Below are 20,334 nucleotides of genomic sequence, written 5' to 3' on the forward strand. Positions count from 1 at the left end.
GAAGGGTGGTGTCACCTGCGTATCTGAGGTTATTGATATTTCTCCCTGCAATCTTGATTCCAGCTTGTGCTTCTTCCAGCCCAGCGTTTCTCATGATGTACTCTGCATATAAGTTAAATAAGCAGGGTGACAATATATAGCCTTGATGTACTCCTTTCCCAATTTGGAACCAGCCTGTTTTTCCATATCCAGTTCTAACTGTTGCTTCTTGACCTGCATACAGATTTCTCAGGAGGTAGGTCAGGCGGTCTGGTATTCCCATCTCTTGAAGAATTTTCCACAGTTTGTTGTGTTCTACACAATCAAAGGGGCTTCCTTTGTAGCTCAGTCAGTAAAGTATCTGCCTGCAATGCAGGAGACCAGGGTTCAATCCCTGGGTTGGGAAGATCCCCTAGAGAAGGACATAGCAGCCCACTCCAGTATTCTTGCTTGGGAAATTCCATGGACAGAGGAGCCTGACAGGCTACAGTCCATGGGGTCACAAGAGTCTGACATGACTTACCAAATAAACTACCACCACCACCATATAAAGGCTTTGGTGTAGTCAATAAAGCAGAAATAGATGTTTTTCTGGAACTCCCTTGCTTTTTTGATGATTCAGCAGATGTTGGCAATTTGATCTCTGGTTCCTCTGCCTTTTCTAAATTCAGTTTGAGTATCTGGAAGTTCATGGTTCACATACTGTTGAAACCTGGCTTGGAGAATTTTAAGCATTAATTTGCTAGTGTATGAAATGAGTGCAATTGTGCAGTAGTTTGAACATTTTTTGTCATTGTCTTTCTTTGGGATTGGAATGAAAACTGATCTTTTCCAGGACTGTGGCCACTGCTGAGTTTTCCAAATTTGCTGGCATATTGAGTGCAGCACTTTAACAGCATCATATTTTAGGATTTGAATTATTGGGGTAGAGCTTCAATATTTGAATTTTTGCAGAGACACAATTCAGCCCATAACAGGGTGTGACATTTATCATACTTGCTGGAATACTTTTTAAAAAGTATTTTTGGACTTTTATTGAAGTCTTATAAATTTGCAGTTTGAACGCATTCACAGAACTCAGGAAAGAGAGCATCACCAGTACCCCACAGCTCCTTTGTGCCCCCTTGTGCTGATCCCCCAAGGATAACCAGTATCCTGACTTTGAACACCATACCCTTGCTTTCCTGTTTTATTTTAAATTTTTAATTAATTTGGTTTTGGCTGTGCTGGATCTTGGTTGTTGTCCACAGGCTATCTCTGGCTGCAGACAGCAGGAGCTACTCTCTAGCTGTGGTGTACAGGCTTCTCATTTTGTTTCAGACCACAGGTTCTAGGCACTTGGGCTTCAGTAACCGTGGCACACGGGCTTAGTTGCCCCTTGGCATGTGGAATCTTCCCGGATGGGATTGAACCTGTATCCCCTGCATTGGCAGGCGGATTCTTAACCACTGGCCCACCAGGGAGGTCCTTGCTTTCCTTTTCTTGTGCTTTGTATATGCAAAATCTTAGAACATTTAATCATCTGTGTCTGCCTTCTTCACTCAGCATTATGTTTGTGAGATTCACCCATGTTGCTGGGTGTAGTTTATTCTGCAAATTCCTCCTGCTTCATGTAGTCTCTGATATCCCACTGTGCACATATTCTATTCATCTACATTTTTTAACCACTGATGAGCTTTTGCATGGTTTTCACATAGAAAAGTTGCTATGAACATTTTAATCCATGCCTTTAGGTGGACGTGTCTTATGCATTTCTGTTGGCATTTACCTGGGAGTAGATCTGCTGGGGCAGGGGACATGCAAATGTACAGCTTTAGTGGAGATTGCTAAATAGTTTTCCAAAATAGTTGTGGCAGCTGACATACCACCAGCGGTGTGTGGGCCTTCCAGTTGCTCCATATCCTTTCCTATCCATGTTTTATTTTCCCATCATGTCCTTTTCCTTTAGCCATTCTGTTCAGTATGTGGTTGTATCTAACTGGGGCTTTAATTTGCATTTCCCTGAAGATTATGATGTGGAATATCTTTGAATTTGTTTGCTGGCCATTTGGATAGTCTACCTTGTGAAGTTCCTGCTCAAGTCATTTGCTTATTTTTTTTTTCTTTTCCCTACTGGATTATCTGCCTATATCTTGTTGTTTTGTAGGAATGCTTTCTTTGTTCTCTATGAGTCCCTTGCTGATGCTGGAACAATTTTGATGATAAAAGAGGGGGGAGTCTATAAATAAGCTGGGACAAATCTTGTAAACCAAGATCATCCTCAGTAAATTGGGCAAACTCAAATGGTCAACACAGTGTATTCCAGTTTTAAGAAGATTTTAAAAGGCAAACCGGAAGGCATCAAGGGCTCATATAAGAAGGAAGAGGAAAAAGAGTCATGTTTGTAAGTACATGGCTTTGTAGGGGACTCAGTTTCCTCTCTTCCTGTGTCTTTCTGAAAAAAGTTCACCTTCAGAGCCCAGTATTGGAATGAATTTTTATTCCCATGTGGGGCTGATTCAGCAGTCAGCTTTCTCTTGGTCCATGATCTGCCTTAGGTTGATTAGACTTCTGACATTTTATGATCCTCTTAGTCCAACCTCTAATTCTATTAATGAAGAAACAGATTTTTAAAAAATTTATTTAACTGCACTGAGTTTTAGTTGCAGCACATGTGATTTTTCATCTTTCTTGCAGCATGTGGGATCTTTAGTTGCAGCCTGCAAACTCATAGTTGCAGCCTGTGGGATCTAGCTCCCTGATTAGGGACCAAACCCAGGCCCCCTGTATTGGGAGATTAGAGTCTTAGCCAGTGGAGCACCAGGAAAGTCCCTGAAGAAACAAATTTTTTATTGGTTAGATGACAGATCCAAGGTCACACAGATGGTGAGTGCAGAGCTGGGGCTAGAATACCAGGCTGCAGGACTTTCTTGGTAAGTACTGAATATTTTAATCAACCCATATACCTTTGATTGGGTGCAAGGTCATTGCAAGGCATTGATAGCTGCGGAAATCTTGAGGGGTGAGGGGAAGGCCTGGAGTCAGAGGTTCTGCCATTGATGGTGCTGGGCTCAGCTGTCATCCTGTTTTCTTATTGGTCAAATAATAGGGCTCCACTGGAACATGTCCTCAGTATTCCTCAACTCTCAATTCTACATCCCAAAATACTTTGCATAAAGGAAGAGAAAGGATAGCTGGTTTGTTTGTTTGTTTTGGTAACAGGAAATGAATACTTAAGTATAGATTTCCTATGAAAGGTAAGTATTGGATTGCTTTAGTCAATAAAGAGAAAAGAGAGAAATCAAGCTTTGCATAGTTAAAGTCCTAGTGATGAGTGGTAGAAAGCAGCCACTAGTCCTCTCACTGTCTTTTACTTCAGATGGGTGAAAGGAGGCATTCTGGTTATACCTGAAAGACTGAGTGATGTTACCTTAGGAGACTGAAGAATCACCTCTGTAGGTCACAAAATTAAAGAGACTTACATAATTGGGATTGTTATGACTTGAAGAGAAAACCATATTCAAACTGGCTTAAGCAAAAAGAAGTAAGAAAAAGTATTTTTTAGTTCATGTAATTGAAAAAATCCATGGGTAGGTGTTATTTCAGGTCTGGTTGGATCCAGTTTCAAATAATGTTAGAAATCCTTGCCCATCTCTCTCGCTCTGTCTTTGCTTTGCTTTCCTTTGCATCGGCATCGGTTTCAGGGAAGGCTTTCCCATGTAGGGGCAGTCATAACCGCAGGCTTGCAGGTTTCTGTTTACCTGGCTGGGCAACACACTCAGACTATTGCTTTCCCAGTGGTTCCAGCAAGTATCCCAAGGCTGGGTCTGATTGGCCTGACTGGGTCCTGTGTCCATCACTGAATGGGCCACTGTGACTCTGACTGCCCACTCCTTCAGCAACTATCCACTTTTGGGGACTAAGAGTAGAGCTTCAAGGACTGAGTCAGGGACAGTGGTTCCCCAAAGGACCATTGGAGTGCTCTTCTTGAAGGAAGGGGGAATTAATTCTAGGCATATACCAAAACTGATATGCACTTTACCACCTGTGATATTGTGATTTATAATAAGAAATATATATGTGGTCTTTGCCCCCGTTTCTGGCACAGGGCTCTTAAAACCTTTGGAATTGCCTAAGTGAGGAGCCTAATGGAGATGTCTTTTTTTATGTGAACGAGGTGACTTTTGGAGGCACCTCTGGATGGGGCTAGTTGCCTGGAGAACCAACAATGTGGTTATAGGGTTAGACTTTTCAGTCCCACTCTGGACCTCCAGGGAGGGGAGAGGGCAGGTTGGAGATTGTGTTCGGTTATCAATGGCTAATAATTTAATCAATCACACTTGCATAAGACAGCCTCCATAAAAACCTCAAAGTATGGGATTTGCAGTGTTTCCCAAGGGGTGAACATGTCCCAGTTGGTGACCACTTGGAGATTTGGAGAGAATGGTGCCCCAGAGAGAGAAGGAAAGCTCCACAGGGTCCTTTCCCCATGTTTGCCCTGTGCATCTCTTTCTCTGGCTGTTCCTGAGTTAAATCTTTTCATGATGAAGGGGCAATCTAGTAAGTAAAGTATTTCTCTGATTTCTGTTTTAGTTGCCTTAGCGATTTAATCAAACCCAAGGTAAAGGTTTTTGGAACCTCAGATCTATAGCTAGTTGGTTGGAAGCATAGGTGATGACCAAAGCCTGCAGCTGGCATCTGAAGTGGGGGAGAGGGGAATAGTTTTGTAGGACAGAGCCCTTACCCTATGGGATCCGATACTGTTTTCAGGTAAATAGTGTCAGAATTGTGTTTATTTGTAGGACACCCTGCCACAATGTTAGTGCAACCAAAGTGCAGTGGTATGCAGAATCTGTGCTTAAGGCAAGATGGTAGCAGAGAGGCTTCTTAATTTTTCCCTCAAATCCAGGATTCTAGGAAATATAGAGGGAGGGAAATAAAATTTACTATTGAGTAGCAATATGCCAAGTATTGACATACAGGTTCATTGTGTATTACAAATATTACTGAATGCAAGTTTGTGTGCCTGGTACACAGTGAGGCCAAATGATACTCAAGAATAGGAGTTTGGAGCAGAGATAAGTTCATTGTAGGGCCGTGCAAGGGGAATGAGTGGCTCCTGCTCAAAAAATCCCAAAATCTCTGAAGGGTTTCAGCAAAACCTTTTTAAAGACAAGGTGAGGGAGAAGGGTCACAGGGTGTGTGACCAGCTCCTGCACAATTCTGACTAATTGATGGTGAGGTAACAGGGAAGTGTCATAGGAGTTAACATGATCAGTCCTTAGGGTCCATGTGCAGGCTACATGCTCATGATCAAGTAAGTAATTTCTTCCATTTGGTGGTGGTTTTTTAGCATTGGTAAAACTCAGGAAATATACCTGAGAGACTATGATCTGGGCACTTCAGAGGGGAGCTACAGTAGAGGCTATGGGAAGGGGGACTGTCCCAGGAAGTCCCCATAGGGTCCTACTCAGTGACACAATCATTGCATTTGTTTTTTGTTCAGTCGCTCAGTTGTGTCCAACTCTTTGTGACCCCATGGACTGCAGCACACCAGGCTTCCCTGTCCTTCACCATCTCCCTAAGTTTGCTCAAACTCATGTCCATTGAGTCAATGATGCCATCCAACCATCTCGTCCTCTGTCATCCCCTTCTCCTCCTGCCCTCAATCTTTCCCAGCATTAGGGTCTTTTCCAATAAGTCGGCTCTTCGCATCAGGTGGCCAAAATATTGGAGCTTCAGCATCAGTCCTTCAAATGAATGTTCAGGGTTTATTTCCTTTAGGATTGACTGGTTTGATCTCCTTGCTGTCCAAGGGACTCTGAAGAGTCTTCTGCAACACCACAGTTCAAAGGCATCGGTTCTTTGGCACTCAGCCTTTTTTATTGTATAAGGAAGTTATTTATTTCCCAATTTTACTATCAAAGAAAATGATGACAAGAATGTTAACTACTTGCTTCCTAGGGGCACATTATTGGTGAAAGATCCCAATTCTTAGTCAGCGGGTCCTGACGCTAAAACCACCCTCACACGTGTCTGCCTTCTAAACCTGGGCTTCACTCATAAACATCCAGTGAATGGAATCCTTGGCTATGGGAAAGGAGAAAGGGATGTGGCTTGGGTCTTGCTCTTTCTTTGGAGCTGGCCAAATGACCTTGACCTAATCTCTTGTCTGCTGTGAGCCTCCCTTTCCTCAGCTGTAGTTGGGTGGTGTTGGAGCAATCTGTAAGGTGCTCCAAAGCCAAGTGTGACTATCTGTGAAAAAGGGCACCTGCTGTGCTGGGTCTGGGCTAATCACACTTGGCTTCAATACATCCTAAGGTGGCTCTCAAGTTATCCTTTGAGTTTCTGATCATGCTCAGTCCCAGCATGCACCACCAGGGCAAGCTGGTCCCCCATGCCCACCCATTCTTCTCCTGGGGCTTTGTTTTTCTTCCCCACCTTAGATGCATCTTGTAGCCTGTATTCTCCCTGACCTGATGCCTGGACCTTGCTCCTGCCCATGGCTGCCCCTAGTAGAGCCTTGTCCTGGGAAGCACTTCTCCTCCTCCGAGTTCCAGAGTTCCCAGAGCTGATGCGCAGAGGCCTGTCACCCTCTACGTCCTAGCCTGCCTGTCCTGGGTGGGACTACTTGCTCTAAGAGGCTGCTCAGTCTCCTGCAACTTTCTCCATCCTGTCCTAGAGGTGTTGTCGCATCAAACCTGAGAGACCTGCACATTCTAGCTTGACCCGAGGCAGAGCCCTGGCAGGAAAGAGGAGTCCTGTTCCTCACCCATTCAAGGCCAGGGGGCAGCCTTCCTGGGGGAAAGGTGGCTGTCCCACTGCCTGCCTGCTCTTTGTTTCTCCTGGTTCTAGAACAACCCAAAGCCACTGTATTCTTTGTGCATCTGTCTGCAGTGGGCTTGGGAAGGTGGTATCTGATTTGTCTCCTACAAGCCCAAAATTATTTTTGAAGTACTATTATCCTAAACAATGAAGTGATGTGTGTGTATTTATAGATATTAGTGCAGTAGGATTCCAGTTTTTTAGTCAGAAGTTCAAGATGGGACTCTGGTACATTTTTTGATGGAATTAAGCATTTTTTTTTTTTTTCATACATCCAGTGACCAAGTATTAAGGCCCTACTGTGCTGTACTTGGCATGCGTTGGGACATGGGCTTTGCATCTCCATGTGCTCTCAGTGATCCAGATTTATGTGGAAATTCATAGTTAAATTGGTGTGGTTGAGCTGTCACAGAAGCAAGGACAAGGTCTGGGAAGATTCCTCCTTAGAATGATCAGGGAGCCCTTTGCAGAGGAGAGAATCCTTGAGCAGGTACATTCCAGGAGTTTCCTAGACTCTGTCTTGGGCAAAGACTTGGGATGTGCATGCTTAGTCACTCATTCATGTCTGCCTCTTTGGGACCCCATGGACTATAGCCCACTAGGCTTCTCTGTCCCTGAAATGTTCCAGGCAAGAATACTGGAGTGGCTTGCTATTTCCTTCTCCAGGGGATCTTCCCATGCTTGTCTCCCTGTGTCAGCTAAACTCTGGGAGAGGGTAGGATTGGTCTCTGGGTTATAAACATGGAGATGTGTGATGAAGGTGATGTAATTGAATTTGTGAACATCTTTGCTTAGAAGATCCCAGGTTTTAGGCTTTCTGGCTTCCACTCATTTTCTTTGTAACCTGAACCAAATAGGTTCAGTGTAATGTATGCTAACCTTTTTATCAATAAAGAATAAGGCCAGAGGCCCCCACCCCATCTACCTCACTATATGGTTAGAATATCAGCTCAACAGGTCTTCCCACTTATATTGTTCACCTACCATGTGCTAGATGTTGTGCCAGACACTGCAGATGTAGAATGGGCAAACCCAGTCTCTAATCCCATGGAGCTTTCATGGCTGAGAAGACAGGCATGAAAGACTGTTGTTCCAAGTTAAATATGTCCAAATTACAGAGTGTGGCAAAGAAGCATGGGGTAATGGGAGCTTACAGTATGGGGCTCAAACATGAGGTCTGGGATGATTTCTTGGAGGAAGTGGTCTTTCAGCAGAGGACTGAAAAATGGATAAGAATTTGCATGGTGAAGAGAAGGGAACATGGCTGTATAAGAGCCCGAGGCAGGAGAGAGTTGGCTGGCTCCAGAAAATGAGAAGAGTTGAAGTGCTGGGGAGCAGACACAGCACGCAGGGTACAGGAGAGCCTGAAGGAATAAGTTAAGTCAGATCCTATAGGACTTGTTAGAGATTTGGAACTTTATTATAAGGTTGCAGTTCTTCTAAGGTTTTAATAATAGGCCATTTAAATGTTATAAGCAAGAGGGTGACATGAACTTTTCAACTTAATGAGATGATCCTGGCTTGGGCAGGAGTGATTTTGAACCAAACCAGTGAGTGAGCTTGTGTCTCATCCAGGCATAAGATAAAGGCAGCTCCAATTAGGGATCTTACAGTGGGAGTGGAGAGAAGAGGACACACTGGGGAGGGAAAGCTGACAGGCTTAGAGAAGGACTAGATTTGGAAATGATGGGGGAAGGGGTAGAACAGGATGACTTGCAGGTTTCTATCTAGAAAAATCAGTGCATGGTGGTAGAGCTTATTAAATTTGGGAGCAGAGGAGGGAGAGAAGGTTTCAGCGGATGGTTGGTCATTCAATTTGGACATGTCCCCATATAAGGTGTGATGAGCTTTTCAAGCCATGATATTGAATAGGATGATGGCTGTGGATGTCTCCTGACGCTGGCTGTGTTGATTTGGGAACTGCATATCTCTGGAGACGGTATCTCAAGTCAGAGGCATGGAGAAGGTTCCCAGAAAGGGAAACTGAGATGTGTTTAGAGCTGGGACAGAGCTTGAAGGTGCTCTGCAGTTACCCAGTCCAAGCTTGCACTACTAACTTCATGACAGGACAGTAAATCACAAGACCAGTTGTTGAGGCAAGGAATAGAGACTTTATTTGGAAAGTCAGCAGACTGAAAAGATGGTAGACTAGTATCCCAAAGAATCATCTTGCCTGAGTTAGCATTAAGGCTTCTTTCATGCTAAAAGTGGACGGAGTGTTGATGCAAACTTGTTGGTGCAGGAATCCTTTGTTCTTGCAGCTGTCTGTGTAGGTCAAGTCTGGATGTTTCTGAAAACCTCCAACAAGACAAATGTTATTCTCTGCTCTGCAACTTTCATCTCTATGTGAATGGAAAAGTGTTATACCTTTAAAGGTCAGAGCCTTGAGGAGGGGCCGTCCTGTGTATTTCAGACTATAGGCAGCGTGCTTAACTTACAGTAAAAGCAACAGAAAACAAAGGTTAAAGTAAAAGAAATAGATCCAATATGAAGTCAGATTTGTTCTTCTCTATTACATTGCCCTTTGGTCATCAGGCTGGGGAGACAGCAAATGAGGTAACAGATGCAGAATAGCTTTAAAAATTAAATCAGGATATTATTATTGTTGGACTGAACTGGACTTAATATGAATAATAATGTTCATGGCTGCCAATTAACTGCTACACTTGGAGAGATGATACTTAATGTTCCCAAATCTGCAAGACTATTTCCTCACAGTTCTGTTTGTCCCTCTGAAATGAAAACCCACCAGGAAGGATTTATTCTTATCATGTCACGCTACAGTGATTTCATTTTCAAATCATTAACAGGAAGGCATCCTCATCTGATCATTCTTGATACAAAACCCTATCTTAGAAGCCTGATACCGTCTCCTCTACTTTTCTGAGAGCTTTACTGATTTCAGTTAAGACCTTCAGGCCTAAATAAAACGCAAATATAAGTTTGGCTCTTTCATAAACCTCTTTTGATATCTCTCCCATCAGCTCATTTTTTTTTTTGCCTCCTGTTCTGGCATTTGGCTATAGATTGTTCCAGGAATTTCATTGCTAAGTTACAAGATATGAGCAGATAAAGGGGAGTGGAACTCATTTTCTAATTTACTTTGAAACTAAATTCTAGATTGTATTTATGGGGAGGGAAGCAGCCTATGATGAGTGAGAATAGTCTTCAACTCTGAGTTTTTTAAATGGATTTTCATAGGAAAGCATCCTTCCTCGAGCTCTTCCTGTGCCTGGGAGTGGGGGTGGGGGAGAGGTTCTTGCTTCCCATCAAATAAATCCAATCAAAAGTAAATGTTTAGCAGGAGTCTAGCCTGTCAGACTCCTATTCAAAGCTAGTTTGCTTCTTTGAATTTCATCAAGCTCCTCTTATAGTAACAGGAAAGTTTATCCTGTTTCCCTTACATGTAAAAAGGCCCCTTCAAGATGATACCTTTCCTTATCATAGAGATGTGTTAGAGGGGGTTTTTTATTTCTTGACTGTTGAGATTCTGTTATGTAACATGACACCCATCAAAAAAAATTTATTTCTGAACTTGTGGCCATTTAAATTGAAATACCTTTGAATTTGGGATTCAGAAAGCATTTGATCATTGATCCTCCTCAGGGGATCTCCAGCTGAGGGCAAGCTGCTGGGCAGCATTTTCAACAACATGGACTCTGGACCTTGTCAACTGTGTGAGTTTGGGCAGGTCATTTAACCAATTCATATCTCAACTTTCTTATCTGTGTAATAGCCAAGAAACTAAGTAGTGGCCATCTTGTGGGGCTTATTAAATAAGCAAGTGTCAGTTAAGTGCATAAAAGAGTGTCTGAAATACATGCACAGTAGATTAACTTTAGCTGGTATTACTTCTACCCTGGGGCAGCCAGTTGGATTGTATAGTAAGTAATACAAGTGACCATTCATTGACCATTGCTATGCTCTGTACTTTATATGCATGTATATCCTTTAGCTTTTCTTACCACAATTCCTTAAAGTAGATATGGTTATTTTATCCATGTCGTGGAGATATAAGTCCATGGTCACATAGCTGGTAAATAGCAGGGCTGAGGTTCAAACTCAGGTCTGTCTGACTCCAAATCCCAGCCCTTCCCTTTTCCACCATACCATAGCTCAGTCGGTGGACATACCCATGGGCACTGACTGGGGGTGAGGGTGTGCTGAGGGTGGAGGAGTAGATGGAGGAAAGAAGCGAAGTTCAGGGTCATTTGGAGAGGAGGCCTTATTAGCCGAATTAACCAGATGACCAGATATTTATGGAGCATCCCTGCCACTTGTCATTCTTCCTGGAGAAGAATTATGTAGGGATAGGAAGTTAGGGAGGACTCCGGGTTCCTGTTTTCCCGGAATTTGAAGTTTTTCCTTCTTCTTACAGTCCTACCTTCTGTCAATTTTCTTCTCTTATTACAGCCTCCACTGCTTGCCTCTCTAGCTCCTTAACCCCCCTGCCCTCTCACCCTGTGACCTATATATGTGTGTTGAGGGAGAGAGAAATGAATCAGGGTCTCAGGGCAAAACAGCAAGAGCCCCATTTCCAAGTGGTGGAAAGACGTGTGGCCTGGAATTGAGGAGACCTAAATCTTGATCTGAATAGCAGGAAAATCCTGGTAAGGTCACAGAATTTTCTGGGCCTTATTTTTGAGTTGAGGCTTGAAAGGTGTGTGACATCCTGTGGTTCTAATCAGCGTTCTGGATCTCTTAGCTCTGGGAGCTGTCCGGATGGCAGTGAGAATGTTGATGGCAAGGTAGTGGTAGTGATAACGGGTGAAAGAGGAGATCGAGACAGTGATGATGGTAAACGTGTGCTAGAGATGGCAATGGGGGTGATGGTGGTGAAGACGGAGATGGCAGTGGAGGTCATGGTCATGGTGATGGTTTGGAGATGGTGATGATGGTGGAGGTGGTGGCGGAGGCGGAGGTGGAGGTCATGGCAGTGGAGGGACAGGTGATCACGGAGGTGCTGATGACTAATGTAAGCCCTTACCTAGCACCAGGCACTGTACTTCTTAGCACTTCATGGCCATTGTCTCAACTAATCATCCCAGCAGCTGTTGTCATCTCCATTTTGCATACAAGAAGCCTGCGCTTTAGAGAGAAAATGTGAACATCCCTTGGTGGGAGAAGTTACCTAGGTCAGATGCAGGTGGAATTACAGGTGCCAGAATATATGTCATTGGAGATTTTATGACAGACATAGAGTAGGAGGACTGTTCATCTGGGGAGTTAAATATTTTCATGTTCTACTCTCCCCAGACCCTTTCCCTCTATAACCACGTTGTGCCCAGATGGAAATTTAGGGTCATAACTGCAAGAGTTCTTCCTCCTGAGACCACACAGTGTATAATGTAGAAAACGTCTCCCTCCACCTTTATCAGATGCTCTTCTCAATGATTTCTCTTCTCTATGAGTTTTCCCCTTTGGTTCAAACCCTAAGCCTTATGTTTTGGGTTTGTGGCTACAGCTTCTCTCATAAAGACTTGTAGCATCTTCATGGGAGGCTGTGATTGATGGGGGTCCCTGAAGTGAAGTATTTTGGGGCAAAAGAAAATACTCCAACACGTGTCTTTTCTATATCCTATTTCTCCTGATGATCCTCACTTGTATTCTGTACCCCAGGAGGCCATCTTGGAGAGAAACAGAAGAAACAGGTTTCTAGCATGGAGAACTCAGGACTGGGGGAAAAGTGCATGGACTGGGAGACAAAAGCTACTTGTGTCTGAAGGCACAGGCCAGACCCAGACTGTCAGCCCTGTTTGCACCTCCTCCTTGGGCCTGGAGGTTCTGACCTTGCTGGATTGAAAAGGTGGTCCCTTCTTCCAAGGCCTATTCTCTCTTCCTCCTTTCCTCAGGATGGGAATGGAAATAATCCAGGCAGGGGCCCTGCATCAGGAGGCTTAGTACTGACCCCCTCTGGATGGGGAAGCTGGCTTCAGATGAATTCTATATACATGAGGTGAATGCATGTTAAATGTTCTCTTCTCCAGCCCCTCGTCTAACCTCCAACACCCACTCTCCCTCCTACGAATGTTTATTGAGCAATTACTTTGTAAAGATGTTCTGTTAGGTGTTGAGGACAGGAGAGTGAAGGTGGAACATCTTGACCTCATGGAATTTATGGTCTAGTTGATGCTACAGTGTCCTGATGACAGGGGCTGGTAGTAAAGGTGCCGGTGATCTCATAGCAGGGAAACCGATAGAGCCTTGTAGAGACCAGGAAGGCTTCCTGGAGGCAGTGCCACTATGTGGAAACTTGTAGAATAAGAGCTGGAACCAGCATGGCAGTGGGGTGAGAGGAGTGGAGAGGGAGAGAGGAGGAAGAGCAGAACATGAGGACGACATGGTCCAGGCACAGGGATCAGAGTGGGGGGGGCCCGGGGACCAGAAAGAACAGACTGGGCACTTGCTTGCCCCACCTGGGCCTGGCCTGCCTCAGTCACAAGCACCCAAGGCTGGTTCTCCCAGGGTCCCAGTTGTCTCTGCACAGAGGGACCTCAAACAGGAACCAGGATCCACAGGCATGTTGACACCTATCTGCGCTCCTGAAATGCCTGTGTTGCCTCTGCTGTTTGGGCTTGGCTGAACCTGCTCCATCCATGAGTAGCTTGGTTTCATTAGGTCTGAGGGGAGCTCGTGACCAGTGCAAACACCATGAGACTACAAGGCCTGATGTTTGGACTCCTGGGCTGGGTGAACTGGGGCCTCTCTTGGCACTTCTCTGGGGCTTTTGCAGGCTCATTGGTAGTTTCATGGCTGAGGGTTTTTTTTTTTTTTCCAGTGCTTGCATTCTGGGGTTTTAATTCTCTATTGCTTGCAAAGAACTAAATCCTATTAGAAACTGCAGCTTTTCAGCCATGAAGCAGTGTTTATAAGTGGCACAGTCATCGCCACAGGGGTGCCATGAGTTGATGATCTGGAGAGGATGGCTGGTCATCACATGATCTGTTGCCTCCCCCACATTCTTGCAGGGGGCAACACAGTCCCCATGACCACCACCCACTCCCGGGCTGTGCACTACTAGGGAGGAAGTGTTCAGCTTCTCTCATGGACTTTGGTAGTCATCCCAGACCCAAGGGTATCACTGTCAACTAATTCAGAACAGACACAGAGAAACTGATTCAGAAAGCCACACAGCTGCATACAGTTGAGACCCACATAGAAAAATATTTATTTAACAGATTCCAGTTGATCACTGACCATGCATTCATAAAGGAACAGAGGCACTAAACCACGACGACGACCCTAAATGCTGCTTACTTGGAGTGCAAGTGGGTGTCCGACAGCTCCCAGGCAGAAGGGCTTGTTTTAGAAATATTGATATTTATGTTGTTACTGCGATTTATAGTTTGTCTTCTTATATTGAAGCTTGCAGAGCAGAGTGGGATGGATGTCATGCTTAGCAAATTGCAGGCCATCTGGAATCTGGGTCCCTGGCCTCTACATAGTGGATGGAGCCACCCTGGGGATGGGGGAACCATCTTTTCCTGGGCTTCATCAAACAGCTAGGGCAGGGACAGGACATCAGACCATCTGTCTTCATGGACAGAAGCAGCCATCTGTGGCCTCTACATTACTTTAAAGCTGTGACCTGCCCTCCTCTCTGAAAACCAAATCCCAACAGCTTTTCTAGCTTCTCCCAAAGACCATTTCTCAATGGGAAGGAGAATAAGGTGGCAGATCAGTTTTAAATGAAGGTCTTTAAGCTGACAGCTCATGGGAAATGTGACTGTGAGGTGTCCAGGCAAGTCCTGGTAGGGTCAGAGGACACAGAACAGGGAGTAGCTCTTCACGTGGGGGTGTCCAGTGCACAGCCATCACCTGTGTTCCTGACACCCCATCTGCTTCCAAAGCCCCCCCTCCTACTTTCCTTTGGCAAACAGCAATGAATGGTGACCGTCCTTCCAGGAAGCCACCTGTTAGCTACTAAGGGACTTGCCTGCACGTGATGCAGTCCTCCTCAAAGCCATGGGAGAAAATGGAAGAGGTGTGTGCCAGTGACATAAGCAAGGCTGTATATGGCTTAGTTACTGTGATCTTGGGGAAAGATGGAGCGGGGAAGGGGGGAAGCAGCAGAAGGAAAAGGAATGAGAGGTGCTTCTCACTGCAGACACATGTAAGTAAAGAGAGGGGAAAGGAAAGGAGTGAGGAGAAGGAAGAGGATGGGGAAGGAAGGGGAGGAACCAGAGGGAGGGGTTTCTGAGCTACTGCCAGCTCAGAGTTCCACTCATTCAAATGTGATGCTTCAAAGGCAAGTCTGTACCAGCGATGGGGCCACACAAATGCCCACAATCCACATTCTGCTTCGATTTCTGCTTCTCTTAGGCCAGTGGTTCTCAAATTTGAGTATCAGCACCAACCAGTGGATTCTTGCCCCCAAGTCTCTGATTCAGCAGGTCTGGCTTGTAAGTTCCCAGGCAGTGCTGATGCTGCTGTTCTAGGAACCTCCTCTTTGAGAACTCTCGTCTTAGAAAGTGAAAGTCGTTCAGTTGTGTCTGACTCTTTGTGACCCCATGAACTATACAGTCCATGGAATTCTCCAGGCCAGAATACTGGAGTGGGTAGCCTTTCCCTTCTCCAGGGGATTTTCCCAACTCAGGGATCAAACCCAGGTTTCCTGCATTGCAGGTGGATTCTTTACCAGCTGAGCCACAAGGGAAGCCCAAGAATACTGGAATGGGTAGCCTATCCCTTCTCCAGCGGATCTTCCCAACCCAGGAATTGAACCAGGGTCTCCTGCATTGCAGGCACATTATTTACCTTAGAGGTTAGAGACTTAGTCTTAGAGGTTAGAGACTAAATCAATGTTGGTACTGGTTTGGGCTCCTGGAGTGAAAGTCAGAGAGTGAGATCCATGTCTCAGCTGGCTGGCAAGAGCAGACTGGCAAACACAAAGATATAAATCAAGAAAATGCTAAAACCTGTTATTGGATATACTTGTCTCTTCCTAGCTCTTCATTCAAATAGCCATATGCTTACTTTCCACTAGCAATTGTGGTTTAAATGTCAGTTGACAAGCAGATGTCCCCCACCTTTCTATGTGTGAGTTAACTTACTGCCCACAAGCCCTGATGCAGTGCTCTCTTGCCATCTCCACCCAGCCCTCTGTTCTGGCCACACTGAGCTGTGCAGCTGTCAGAAAGTGGTGTGGCCCTTGATTCCTCCATCCCCGCTTGTGCTGTGTTCTTGACCTGGCTGCCATTTTCCAGGAGAACTAACTGTTATTTAGTCACTAAATCATTTCTGACTCTTTTGGTTCCACATGGTCTGTAGCCATGGTCCTATATCCATGGATTTCCCATGCAAGAATACTAGAGTGGGTTACTGTTGCCTTTTCTAGGTGATCTTTCAGATCCAGGGATCGAACCTGTGTTGGCAGGCGAGTTCTTTACCACTGAGCCACCAGGAAAGGTCGAACTGACCCACTCTTACTCTCCTTTGAATGTTCCCACCTGTGGGAAAGTCAGCCAGCGTTGCTCATTGCTGCCATGATGTTCTAGCCAGGGTCTGCTCTTATGACCCTTTGTAAAAAGTCACCAGACTGTGGTTGCCTTGTCCTCCTCAGCTTTTTATCATCAGTGCCTTGGATAGGGGGTATCTAACTCCTGCTTACTTGTGGTTAGGGTCAGGGAGAAGTTAGAATATTATAAGGCAGGAAGAGGATGGAGAACTCTACTAATCACAGAAATTTTAAATAATTCTCAACATTCCCCAAGGCTTCAATGAGATGGGTGGAAGAGTCAATCTTTGAGATTTCTTGAAATCACACAAAATACCTTTGGCTGGAGAAAAGATTGAATTTCCAGATCTTTTCTGCTTAGTAGAAGCTATGTATTCTTTTGCAGCACATGCTTATGTAAGATAGATGGGAGGCGGGGGCAAATGGATGGACAGATGGGTGATTAGACGGTGTCCTTATATTATAGACTTGCTCATCAGGTCATCACCTGGAATCATATTTTGTTTTGCAAACCTTCTTCAGCTCCTTTGGGTAAACTTCAACTTCCTTTGGGGGGGAATATATGTACTCCAGAGCTTTATCGTGTGTCAGTTCTTGAGAGACTTGGTTTTAAAACAGAATCCAGTGTCTGAAGGTGTCATGCTAACTTTAACTGGTGTCTGACATGGACCTGCCTCTCACTGCATTCTACACTGTGAATGGTCAGCCCTTGAGTCAAAAAAAGAAAGACAAAACAATCCTACTACATTTAAAAATAATGAAAGCCTTCTTTGTCAGTCTCAGGTGGAATCCAGTGTTTGAGCAGTGTGGCAAGGTAGCAGGGGTCCTGCCACCCTGACCTGTGACATCTTTTTAGGCGAATGACTTAGCCTCAGTTCTGTCTCGTGTAGGACAAGGGAATCTCTAACTGGTCTCCAGGTTCTCTTTCTGATGACTGTAAGATGAGCCATTTCTAAGGGACTCACAAATAGTTACCTTCACTTTAAAGATTTGAAGGGAGAAGAGACAGTGTCAGATGTACGATGCTGCCACATCCCAGGCGGCATACCTTAATGCACTTCTGAAGACTAAACCAGGCAGGCTGACTCGAATGCTGTTGAAATGTCAGGCTGCAGGGTGGGACGCTGTCGGACCTCCGCATTACTTCTGTTTTTTAAACAACATTACTCTGCTGAGAATAACTCTGTCACCATCTAATGGCTCTTGTCAGTGTAGTGATCAAGGAGGAAAAATGGAAGTACTTTATGCGGAAAAACAGATAAGATATGAAGCTTTTCCTAAACCCGGAGTACAATACAGATCTATCAACACTTCCCTTAGAACAGTTTACCTGCTTTTTGTGACTGACTTCAGTTCACTGATCATCATTCAAGTTCACACTAAAGTCATTTATCTGCAGGCTATACATTATACCACACAGACCACAGGATTATAGGTTTTTCCAAATGTAATATACAAGACCAAATTGATTGCAGCCCAACGTAAATTTAGTCAAATCTTTAATATACTCTATTAAGGCGTGAATAAAAATTTAAAGCTTTGTCTCAGCTCTGGAGAAGCTGAGACTGGAGCTGAACCAGTTGTAAACAGCCAGCCTAAAATGTTACTGTTGGACATGGTGTTTATTCTCAGCAATGTGTCATCTAAAATAATGAACTTCTGTTTTCAAATGTAAACATGAGCGATTTACCTGTTAATATAAAACAACAATTTTATAAGGGGACTAATTTGACTCCTTCCTCCTCACCAAGGCTAACCTGTATATCGCATTGTCTATGGGCATACACTTCACGTTGGCCATCGGCTGTACCTGTGTGTCTAGTGCTCCATTTTCCTAGCACAAAATCATCTTTCAAAGCACAAGAGGAAAGGTACCAGCTATTTTCCCCACCTTCAGTTGAGATAGGGAAGTTTATTTGATCAGCTCTGGCAGGTGTTTGGCACAGTCTATGTTATTCCAGAATGATTATGCAAGGCTTAGAATGTAAAAGTGTGTGCTTTCAGAATTTAGGCTTTAAATAATTTGTCATCCCTTATAGAGAAGGCTTTATGGGAAAAGACTGGATGGACTTGGTCTATGCTATAGCTGAGAATGTGTAATGAGAAATATGATCCAGATTAAACCTTGGCTTACCTGCACTGTCAGAATCTTAGGAAGATAAATACAGGCTGGGTGGGAGCTTCCTTGGGGGTTTCCTTGGTTTGGCAGGACTCTCTGGGGATGTGGCTGGGTAGTGAACAATGGTGGGAGTGGGAAGAGGAAGAAATAAGGAGCCTTGCTGCTTTGGGGAGGGGGAATGAAGGATTACTTTAGCCACTAGCCACAGGGGCCTGGTCCCAACAGAAATATGCTGTAAGCTACACTGAGTTTCAAAGACTTAGTGAGAAAAAAATGTAAAATACTGTATAAATATTTTGATTGGTTAACACATTGAAACCATGTGTGAAATGATATTCGTGGCATACTGGATTAAAATTGATTTCACCTCTTTCTTTTTGAATGTGGTTGAGATTTTAAAATGACAATATATGGCACAGTTATGGTGGACAGTTCTACTTAATACCTGTTATGTATAGTGGGATTATGGTTCATGTTTATTTTCTTGCTTGTGTTTTATTTTTCATACTTAAAATGAGAGAAAATATTGTGTCCAAGAAAAAAAATATATAGCTTGTGGATTTTAAAGTTCAGTAAGCATGTGTCTTGGCTATAGCCCTTGGGTAACTAACCTCTGAGACTCAATATCCTCATCTATAAAATGAAGATAAGAGCAGTTTTTATCTTAGCAGTCATGAGAAATGCACAGGAAATTAGCAGAGAGTACTAAGTATTGAAACTAACAGAAAACACAGTAAGCAATTATCCTTCTTGCTTACATCTTATGACCTGTCTGATGCCTCATCTTTTAGACCTTGACCATTTCTAACTAAGTTCCTTGTTTTACTTGTTCTCCAAATTTGTATTTTCTTGCATGTCTGCTGGCTGCTGCTAAGTCGCTTCAGTCGTGTCCGACCCCATAGACGGCAGCCCACCAGGCTCCCCCGTCCCTGGGATTCTCCAGGCAAGAGTACTGGAGTGGGGTGCCATTGCCTTCTCCATCTTGCATGTCTAAACTTTGCCTTTTTCTCATCAATGGAAAATCTCTAGTCTGGTTTCCCATCTTCTGCTACTTGTTCAAACCAGGGCAGTGGTCCCTAATCTTTCTTGTACCAGGGACTGGTTTTGTGGAAGACCATTGTTTCATGGACAGAGGTTGGGGGTGTGGGGTGATTCACGTACATTACAGTTACTATTACATCAGTTCTACCTCAGATCATCAGGCATTAGATCCAAGAGGCTGGGGACCCCTGGACTGGACTAAGGTCCCCTACTTACTACTTTAACTGTTTTAGCCAGAATAGAATTCTTGCTCCAACTATAAACAAGCCACAGTCCTTCATCTGCCCTCATCCCTTGCCTCCTACCTGGGACACTGGGTCTTTTATGGAACTCTACTTCATTTGATGGGATGGTCATTCAAGGACAGTTGATACCAGGCAAAGGGGGTGAAGGTAATGGGAGAATGAGGGTCATGTGAACAAGAGACCAAGAGGACGGACAGGAGAACCAAAATTGTAGAACGTCTTTCCTCTGCCCACCCGGCTGCCTTTTCTTTCTCCTTGCTTTAGAAGCCGTACTAGGTTCAACCCACGGTAACTACAAGGTGGCTCGCTCTTGCCTCCCGAAGCACAACCTCCTACAGTGCAGTATAGCAACACATCTAAAACCCTGTGTCCAGGCTCCACATTCTAAGAAATGAGACCTTAGATGAAGATGCTTGTTACTTGCTTTCAGAAATTCAGTGGCAAGGAAGAGGAAAAAATTGAAAACTTGGTAAAGATACGTGACTTCCCTTAGGTAAAGTGAGCTACCTGGCTCCTTCACAATTAATGAAATGAACCTTTCAGTCAGAGCTACTTGAAATAAAAACAAGGAGACACGACATAAGAACACACTTGGAATAGTGCAGGTGGCTGAATGCACCCATCCCTCTTAGAGCAATGAAAAAAAAAAAAGTCCTTGATTTACTATGCAGGTTTTTTTTTTTTTTTTT

At 44.3% G+C, this 20,334-nt stretch overlaps 1 protein-coding gene across 1 annotated transcript in view; it reads left to right on the forward strand.

The window, feature by feature from the left end:
- The window catches only part of GPR39 (G protein-coupled receptor 39), a 263,323-nt gene that overhangs the window by 240,696 nt on the left and 2,293 nt on the right, over nt 1-20,334 (forward strand). The window lies entirely within an intron of this gene.

This window comes from Bison bison, unplaced genomic scaffold (assembly GCF_000754665.1).
Source record: "Bison bison bison isolate TAMUID 2011002044 unplaced genomic scaffold, Bison_UMD1.0 scf7180017864330, whole genome shotgun sequence".
In the NCBI taxonomy this organism is placed as follows: Eukaryota; Metazoa; Chordata; class Mammalia; order Artiodactyla; family Bovidae; genus Bison; species Bison bison.